The sequence below is a fragment of the Mytilus californianus genome, unplaced genomic scaffold (genome assembly GCF_021869535.1).
Source record: "Mytilus californianus isolate M0D057914Y unplaced genomic scaffold, xbMytCali1.0.p SCAF_2, whole genome shotgun sequence".
NCBI classification, from domain to species: domain Eukaryota; kingdom Metazoa; phylum Mollusca; class Bivalvia; order Mytilida; family Mytilidae; genus Mytilus; species Mytilus californianus.
Genome location: NW_026262668.1, coordinates 42,522,264 through 42,532,550, shown reverse-complemented (window position 1 = coordinate 42,532,550; position 10,287 = coordinate 42,522,264). Strand labels below are relative to the sequence as shown.

At 32.0% G+C, this 10,287-nt stretch overlaps 1 long non-coding RNA gene across 1 annotated transcript; it reads right to left on the bottom strand.

Moving 5' to 3' along the window:
* Nucleotides 1-3,979: 3,979 nt before the first annotated feature.
* On the bottom strand, nucleotides 3,980-6,377 carry LOC127729860 (uncharacterized). Its single transcript, XR_007994869.1, has 3 exons — nucleotides 5,618-6,377; nucleotides 5,050-5,118; nucleotides 3,980-4,286 (listed from the first exon to the last, which is right to left on the bottom strand). It is a non-coding gene; the product is annotated as an uncharacterized LOC127729860 (long non-coding RNA).
* Between the last annotated feature and the right edge of the window lie 3,910 nt (nucleotides 6,378-10,287).

The window sequence follows — 10,287 nt, the reverse complement described above, 5'->3', positions numbered from 1 at the left end:
ACGTTTAAACACGAATCCTAAACTCACAAATGTGTGTAATTGTGTAATTCTCTATTGAAAACAGATTTTTTTTTCTCATTCCAGATAATTTTATCTTAACCTCTTACAGATAATCAGTACACGTACAGAAACATTAATCTTGAAAAATTACTAACAACTTCGTCATCCTTTTTCCTTTCACTCCCAAGCATCATGTCCAAACACAATAAATCAAAATATTTTTTCTCTCGGTCTCTCAATTCACGTTCGACATAAAAGCCCGAACATTATTTACATTTAGCATAAAAGCCCGAACAACATCACGTTCAGCACACAAGCCTGAACCATATTCACGTCCAGCATAAAAGCCTGAACAATATTCACGTTCAGCATAAAAGCCTGAACAATATTCACGTTCAGCATAAAAGCTCGAACAATTTCCACGTTCGGCATAAAAGCACGAACAATATTCACGTTCAGCATAAAAGCTTGAACAATTTCCACGTTCGGTATAAAAGCCTGAACAATATTCACGTTCAGCATAAAAGCCTGAGCCATTTTCACGTTCAGCATAAACGCCTGAACCATATTCATGTTCAGCATAAAAGCCTGAACAATATTCACGTTCAGCATAAAAGCCTGAACAATATTCACGTTCAGCATAGAAGCCTGAACAATATTCACGTTCAGCATTAAAGCTTGAACAATTTCCACGTTCGGCATAAAAGCACGAACAATATTCACGTTCAGCATAAAAGCTTGAACAATTTCCACGTTCGGCATAAAAACCTGAACAATATTCACGTTCAGCATAAAAGCCTGAACAATATTCTCGTTCAGCATAGAAGCCTGAACAATATTCACGTTCAGCATAAAAGCTTGAACAATTTCCACGTTCGGCATAAAAGCACGAACAATATTCACGTTCAGCATAAAAGCTTGAACAATTTCCACGTTCGGCATAAAAGCCTGAACAATATTCACGTTCAGCATAAAAGCCTGAACAATATTCACGTTCAGCATAAAAGCCTGAACAATATTCACGTTCAGCATAAAAGCTTGAACAATTTCCACGTTCGGCATGAAAGCACGAACAATATTCCCGTTCGGAGTAAAAGCCCGAACAATAGTCGATATATGAAAAATAAAAATATCTTAAATCATATGTTTTCTTTTCGCATTATATTTTCACCGCTAATACTTTTACACGTTCAAAACTTTAACATTCCTCTTCTAAAACTATCTACATCATTATTTTTTTTTCCATCCAAGCAGCATGCCCAGATACAATAAAGTACATTCGGCATAAAAACTCGAACAATAATCGTTATATAAAAAATAAACTATCCAAAACTTATATGTTTTCTTTCCTTATTATATTTCAAAAAACTTGAACAATTTTCTTTTATCTTTTCTATTCACGTTCTAGCATTTAACCCAAACTCTAGACAAATTGCATTGAATTTTAAAATTTATAGAAACATAAAAATATAATAAATTACTAGATTTTCTTTGTCTTCACATTCAAGTACCCAAACAAACATTTTATTGGCCTAACTTAAAGAACTTTCCATTCTTCCGTTCTCACTTTTCTAAACAAATATTTAAACCGTAAAATAGGTCTATATGTGCCCGTTCAAATGTGAACAAATTATTTAATTAATATGTAACATTTCCGTCCCATATTCAGTATGAAAATACCACAGACGTACAACTGGCGTACCGGTAAATTTCCTCTAACACTTTCATAATTTGTATTCCAAACTCTTAAAAACTAAAATATGCCATTTATATACACAATATATACCCATATACTATGACTACATAATACGTTAATATCTGTATTAATTAACTTTTACACTCATCGTATTCTCTTCTCATGAACCGTTGCTATATCAAATAAGATTCAAAAACTCACCCCTGACGATTTGTTTTCTGATGTTTTAGCCTTTTTCTTAGGAGGTTCTTGTGTAACCGTATCTTCCTTCAATTCGTCTTTCTGCTCCAATGCAAAATTCACAATTTTGCTGTGAATTTTGCATAGATTCTCTCCGGAGTCGTCTATATCTAGAAGCACTAGAATGTCATTTAAATGCAACTTTATATTAGTGGCTACTTTCAATAAGTCTTCTCTACTGAATGTACTCAAACACTTCCCGTCAAATTCTTGAAGTTTAGGATCCTTGTCCGATCGATATCGCTTAATTATTTTTAGGAGATCCATTATGTGTCTGCACGATCGTATGACCTCCAATCGAGTGACGATGAGACTGAGAGTGACCGTGCTATCTTATACATTCGAGGTACCGAAGGGGGAACTTGGAATAGGGTTTAATTTTGAACTGAAATTGTCGACATTGATTTCAATTAAACTATAATTGTTTTTGTTAAGATTAATTAAGATCTATCAACTTTCCACACGTTGTTTTCTTAGCGATCAAGTAAAGGGCCGCCATTTCGATCATATTTGTTTTCAACAGCACTAATTGACTACTTCTTAATATTTTTTAACAATAAAGAAAGTAGTTAACTTTCAAAAGAACTTCGATGATTATGTTAAAATAAAGAAGAACTTGACTTTCCTAGTTTTAAATCGGCATTACTACTATTAGTTCATCCCCATATAAAAACATTTCTTTCTAGTAAATATTTTCAATTTGTTAAAATAATTAAATAATTCATATATTTTTAATTTTTTGTTCATTTAATTATATCTTTTTATTTTAAATCCACCTATTTTAACGGTATAAACATGCTGACATGTTCGCCGAAATCAATTGATTACATGTATCGAAGGCTAATTAACCACGTGACACGATAAGCTGTCAATCAAAACAAAAAATCAAACATCCGCTATCGGGACAATGAAATCTCAACAGACCGATCAGTTTCCAGTCCCGTTAGTATAATAGTACCAGTTCCTATGTACCGATTTTATTTTTTTTCCTTTTTTGGAAGAGGGATACATTTTTTTTTTAATAAAATGTTTGACTAAATGTATTGAAAAATGCATTGTTTGTTTTGAAATGGAATGGAAAAAGTAGTTTATTTCTACTGTAAATTATTTTCAATTTAATAAATTTATTTTCAAAATGTTTTCATTTAAGTTGTCCCGAGATGACGTTCAAAAGACGGTTGTCAATCAATTTAAGAAGGCGGGGCAAACGATCATTGGTATCCAATGAATGGTCCACTGTACAACGTGTTGAAGAGCGGTGATTCTCAAACACATCGAATGACATTGTCATAAATGAATGACAATGTTGTTAAACATCAAAAGGGGCTACTACATAATCACGATTGTGTAATACCAATTCAAAACAAAGTTGAAATTGACAAGTAGCTTTGCAACCACTGTCATGATGATGGGTGTAAAATGTACATTCGTGTAAATAGTTTTTGTGCATGTGCAACGTTTCGGTGGTTTTTTCAACATTTTAACTTTGGATTAACTTTATTATGAATACGTTAATTTTAAACTGATCCATTAAGGGAACATAGCTAAATGTGTGTGCTCCAACGTTGGGATTTACATAAAGAAGAAGAAGTCTTGAGCCTTTTTGTCACAGGCACTTATCTCTGAAAAAAAGGTTCTTTAAAATCGCATTTTTTTTAAATACTACAATACTGGAATATGAGCAGAGGAGTGTTTACCAGTATTGTTAGAAGTAATAATCTGATTAAATTATGTTATATAGTACTGAAGCAAGTAAGTAAATTTTATTTAGAGTCGGACATGATATGTACAAATTAACATCTGGGTCAATATCTTTAATTGTTTTTCCATAGGCGGTAATGGTAACGTTTTTTCCTGTAGCTCAGTCCATATCGTAAACTTGGATATGTATGATAGCTCGTTTCGAAGCTGTGACATTTTCACATATGTGGTTAAATTTTCGGGGTACGAAGTGAGATTACTTTTTCCGTAAATTAGCATACCCCGAACATCCTTTCGTGATGCGGCTCCTCGTGGTAAAAAATCCATTTTTTAACACAATAAGTTCTTTGAAAATTTAATACTTTGAACACATTTAATAGCTCCATAGATTTTACACATTTATTCTATGTTCCTCTACTTTCCTAATCACCTCAAATGGTTAAGCTCAGTCATTTGTAAAAAATAGAAACATGTCCAATATCAGTACACAGAGATTTTTTGTTTACACACAACTTTTGAGTTCCTCATTTCGAGGCGCATTAGGGATATTGACCCATATTGAAATCCAAAGTTCTGATTTTTCCAAATATTTTTGCGTGATCTTCATCGGTATTACTTTCTGAATAAATCTGTGTATTTTTGTCCATTTCTGAAAAAAAAATAAAGTTGTTTCAGCACTATAAGGCAATGACACTTTTATCGCTATATCTATTTATTTTGAATACAATGTTTATGTATAATTAATTTCTTCCAGTATACCTTCACTAGTCAAAACATGGACAAAACATCTGATGATAACCTTAAATTACAATACACAGACCCTGTTAAAGCATTCAATAAAATTTTCTGGTGCCTAAAAGTGCATTTTGACTGAGAAATTATGCAAAAATGTAGATCTCATAAAAAAACACCAAAATACTTAATTATTTTTACCAGTGGAAATCAGGTATTTTATACTGTAGAAACCACTCTTAACTACTGTGAATGTCAATTTTATCATATAATTAGAGTGCAATGAAGTGCAAATTTTCAAAACTTGTCTTTTCACATAATTCTATTTGAAAAAAAAAGTCTGTTACATGTATTTCAGTGAAAACCCTTTATTAGTGAGAAATGCACATGAGGTTTTAAAGGAAACATTGTGTCATCACAGGTATTATGGCGTCATTAAATAACGACAGATCAAAATAATGCTAACTATAGTTTGCAGTGTTACATGAGGAACAGTTGCCGCAAGGTTTAACTCGAAAAATGGAGTCGAAAAGATCAGTAACTAAGCATTTTTATATAATATCAAGACCATAGCAACAGTTTTCATATCAGCATATTTTTAACATACCGACTGTAATTTCAATTGCATAAATACCATAAATAAACAATTTAGAGCTTGCCTAATAAAACAAAATGCTTACCAGTTAGTCAGAACTTTTTAAAACCTGTAGTTTGCGGTCTCAGGTTAAATAGTAATGATATGTCTGGAACTGAAATAAGACAAAAAATTTACTCAGGCTGTGTTGTCATTTGATTTAAATACACAAGTATTATTGAGAGAGAAAAAATCAAATTTTTGAAAGTTTTATCACAAAGAAAGAGAAATGCTTCTCCCTTGTGGCTTATCAACCTTCATTTAAAACTTTTATATTAGGAGCAATGAGTAGTAGCTTAATAGTTGAATAGGTGCAGCACTATTGTTTTCAAAAGGTTTGACCCTCCCCCTTTTTCACTGAGAAAAGACAATATCTTGTGATTTGCTAGTGTGCATTAAAATATAATAGTTCATGATTTTCTTAATACATGTTTGTCTGTTTATTTGCATATAATTTCTAATGACCAGGGCTCAAATCATTGGTTAAAAGCACATGTGATGATGTATCTCACTTTACTCGTATGAAGTGTGTTATTTCCTTTGATTATCAGTTATTCCTGTAGACCGGAATGATAATTGCATAACAAAGACTTTATTGTGTCATGTTTACTTACAATTTAAAAATATTAAATGTTTCCATAAGCAGTTCATGCCTTTTTCAAGTAAATAACAAGTGCCTTTCGGATCTCTCGGGGTAAACAAAGTTATGATTGTGCCTAAAAGAAGTGTTCAGCCCCGTGCCAGTAATGCATTTCAAAAGCGAAAATTTTTGCTGATCTTTATTGATAATGTTTATCTAAAACCAGCTGGGATAACTAGGTATAAATAAAAGACTACTAACCGTTATTTTCACAATTTTCTCTGGTGTTCAAGGTGCAATCATCCATAAATCAGTCTGAAAACTGCTGAAATTCTTCTTGTAATTTGGGTCAATATCTTTAATTGTTTTTCCATAGGCGGTAATGGTAACGTTTTTTCCTGTAGCTCAGTCCATATCGTAAACTTGGATATGTATGATAGCTCGTTTCGAAGCTGTGACATTTTCACATATGTAGTTAAATTTTCGGGGTACGAAGTGAGATTACTTTTTCCGTAAATTAGCATACCCCGAACATCCTTTCGTGATGCGGCTCCTCGTGGTAAAAAATCCATTTTTTAACACAATAAGTTCTTTGAAAATTTAATACTTTGAACACATTTAATAGCTCCATAGATTTTACACATTTATTCTATGTTCCTCTACTTTCCTAATCACCTCAAATGGTTAAGCTCAGTCATTTGTAAAAAATAGAAACATGTCCAATATCAGTACACAGAGATTTTTTGTTTACACACAACTTTTGAGTTCCTCATTTCGAGGCGCATTAGGGATATTGACCCATCAGTTGAGTTTTGAAGAGCTCTTAACCAACTTATTTGTTGATAAAGCATAGATAATGGCAGTGGTCCGGCAAAATAGAAAAATGACTATTTTACCAGCTATTACTATAATAATGTTAATTCATTTTATCACAATATCAAGCAATCAAAATACAGTACAATAAAAAATAAGATATGGAAGATGGTCATAATTTAATCATTTGTTATCTTATAATATTAAAAAAAAAAGCATCAAAACACATATTTATATACATTATTGAATACATTTTTTCTGAAAACTTTATAAAAAGTTGATTTTCAAATCTTCGTAAAATCTATGGTAAAAATATCCTACCACGTGATAAAAATAGTGTTATGTAAAACTACATCATAAAAAAAGACAATATTCAAAGTTGTTTGATACAAATTTAAAATTGAAACATGATTTAACATTTACAATAGTTACAAAACCAATTCTTTGCCTTTGGAAGTTGTTTTAGTCTAGCACAAGATAAATGTTGCCACTCCAAACAGGAACTACACATTACACTGGCTTCTTTGAATCTGAGTCATGTTTGCATATGTTATATATATATATAGATCGGATTCTTTTTCTTCTCTTTAAATACGTCCTGAATACTAGTAGCTTCCAATGCATATTTTTTTACAATACTTTTTAATCAAATCAATGTTTACAATTGAGTTCAAACAAGAAGCAGTTAAAAGTTCAGGTCTTGTTTCAACTTGTTTCTTGGTTATTAAAATGTTGTTATAAACAGCATTTTTCGCTAAATCACTTCCAACAAACCATTCTAGTATAAGGAATCCAATTTCTTTGTAGCTTTTCTTTTGAAATGGTAAACAATTGCTTTTGTGGGTACGCTTTTTTGGAAGACCTATAACCGTTTGGGTCAAACCTTTTGGCCTTCCACGTTTCTTGATATTTGGTTGCAGTAATATGTGCGAAACACGCGGTCTACAACATTTGGAATCCAGAAGTTGTTCTTCTTGTTGAGCTATATCTCGTTCTTCTTCATGTGAAACTAGTTCTTCTCTGGAATTTTCGAATATTTGGACATTATCAGTATCATTTTCTTTATTATCTGTTACATTTAAATCATCATTGATGTATTCAATATCCTCATTAATATACACGTCTGTTTGATTGTTTTTGTTGCCAACTGCATTTGTACTTTCCACAGAATCAGACTCTAGAACTTCAAGAACCATACATTTTCCCCCATGACTCCGAAAATGTGTAATACTATGAATAATATCTAATCTCTGCTTTAATATATTCATCACCTGTAGCTTCGGATGCAAGACTTGCTACTTGTTGTAAAAGTATTTGTGTCTCCCTGTATTTTGTGCTTTGAGACATTTTCCTCACTAGTTTTACCCACTGCTGACTGGGTTTCTGATATATCTTCAAATAATCTATGTAATGTCACTTGGCCTTGGTTTGTTGTAGCTGTCCATACAATTTCTCTATCACCACTCTCCTTCTGTACGATTTTTACTTCAGATCTTAGTGAAAACTGTTTATGTATATATGCCAAAGCATATGGTGTCACAAACTCTTGATATTTATATTCAGGAGAATCATTTGAGGACACTGTAACAGCTCTCTTTTGAAATATACCATTTGTCTTGAGGTCTCATTATTTACGCAAAGAATTTAAGGCTATCAGAAAGTGTTCAGCAAAATCTGGTAATGTGGAGTTGTGATAGAGCACAGATTTTATTTTGTCATTTATGCTTTCAATCCTGTACGATTCCCAAGATTAATACCATCTTTTAGCCCATCAACCCATTCCTGTTGTGCCAATTTCTGTTGAAGTATGATATAACTGAGTTTGATGATTTTTCACACAATTCTTTGTAAAAAGTTTGATATTCATCCTATTCATTTTGAGTAGAATATCTTCTGCATAATTTCTAATGCGTGCATTTTCTCACCAACTGTGATCCACAATTTTTCGATTGAAACGTCTCGTCTAAAATTTCTTAAAACAAAAAACAAACACAACTGCAGCTTTGCTTGATGTATAGCTTTCCCCAAAACATTTCTTTCACAGTCATGTCTTTGTCAGTTAATATAACTCGTATATTTTCACAGTTTTGTTCCTTAATTACTAGTGAAAGTATAAATTCCTCCTCGTGTGTAAGCAAGAACATAGCAACTACTTCACTTTGTCCAATTCCATCTATATTGATTATTAAGTATAGTGGCATTCTCAGATTATTTGTCTTAAAAGTAGCATCTACCAGTATTACTTCTGGGTAACTATCAAATGCATTCCTCATGTGTCTATCTTGAAAAAATATAGCTTGCAGCTTGTTGTCTTCAACAGCATATTCGACTACTGATTCAGAACAACTTGAGGATAGAATGTCATACATCTGTTCTTAATCCGTCTTCCCAGTTGCAGACTTTTTTTTTCATTTCCGATTTTATGTTATGAAAATCTTTTAGCACTATCTTTTTTCCTGTTTTCTCCATTATATTTGTCAGTATAGTCGAGTTACTCTTGGTTCGTCTACAGGGTTTTTGTTTTATGTTGTTTGTTTTCATGTGTGTTTACTGTTTGGTCTTACATGATTTTGCTTTATATTACAGTTATTTTATATTTATTTTCTATATGTATGTAAAAGTTAAGATAAAAAATCAGCTACTTCATTTATATGATATTAAGTTTAAAGCAACGTTACTATATGCACAGGATTTTTTAGTTAATACACAGTTTTGATTTAGAAGAAAGACCGACATGTTTAGAAAATACAAATAATAACACCATTACAAACACAATTTCATTTTAATATTTTTGTCATAGTAAAAAAATACATAAAATAACACCATTACAAACTCAATCCAAATTTAATATTCTTGTACGTGTCTATAATACAAATCTATTTTATTTTTAGAAATTTACCTGTGATAATATAAACGTCACAAAAAATAAGTTACTTTTTGTGACGTTGATCCATTCATGTGACGCGCAGTTTATATTTCGTTTGTGGTGTCCTGGTGTGCTGTCGTAAATTCATGGGAGGTGTCCGTTGTTATTCTGCGGTTTATTTTGTAATGTACTATTATATTATTTATTTGTGTATTTTCTCTGTGCTGAGTGTTCTTGCGTTTGTTTGTATTCCTGTCACGTAGTGTTGTCATTTTAGCGGTATTTTTAATATTGCCATATAAGCGGGATGTTTGGCTAGCGTTCAACCCACCATTTTTTCTTAAAATGTCCTGTACCAAGTCAGGAATATGGCAGTTGTTATCTACAGTCCGTTTCTATGTATGTTGGCGTTTGCTTTTGTTGTAGTTCAGTGTTTCTGTTGTTCCGTTGTTTTCCTCTTATAGTTAATGTGTTTCCCTTGGTTTTAGTTTGTTACCCGGATTTGTTTTTGCTTAATCGAATTATGACTATTGAACAGCGGTATACAACTGTTGCCTTTATTTGTACCATTTTCTTGTTAGCTTTCACTTTTAGCGTAGTTTCAACATCTTTTCTATCTTCGCCAGATAATTGCCGCTGTCTTGGTAAGAACTTATTTAAATTATGGTTTGGATTATGATTGTGTTCTTCACACATATTTGTTATCATCAGCTTATTCCCATCACTCGTTGTTCGTAGTTGTACGAAGAAAAGGCCGCTTTGCTTAAATGTGGCCTGTTTAGGACGTTGACCTGTTTAAAAAGAAAACACGATTTCAGAAAACATGTAACAGCTTTCATACTTTGTTATAATCCTGTTGCCTGATCTTTAAAGATGTATATGTCATGCTTGTTTTCATTGTCTGTCATTTTGTCTTATATGTTTTATTTGCCCTTCTGCTTTTATTCTAACAATATCTATAGTATCGTCTATACTATGGTTGACATCTTTTATCCTTTTTAACTTATATGGTTGCCAACTTATTA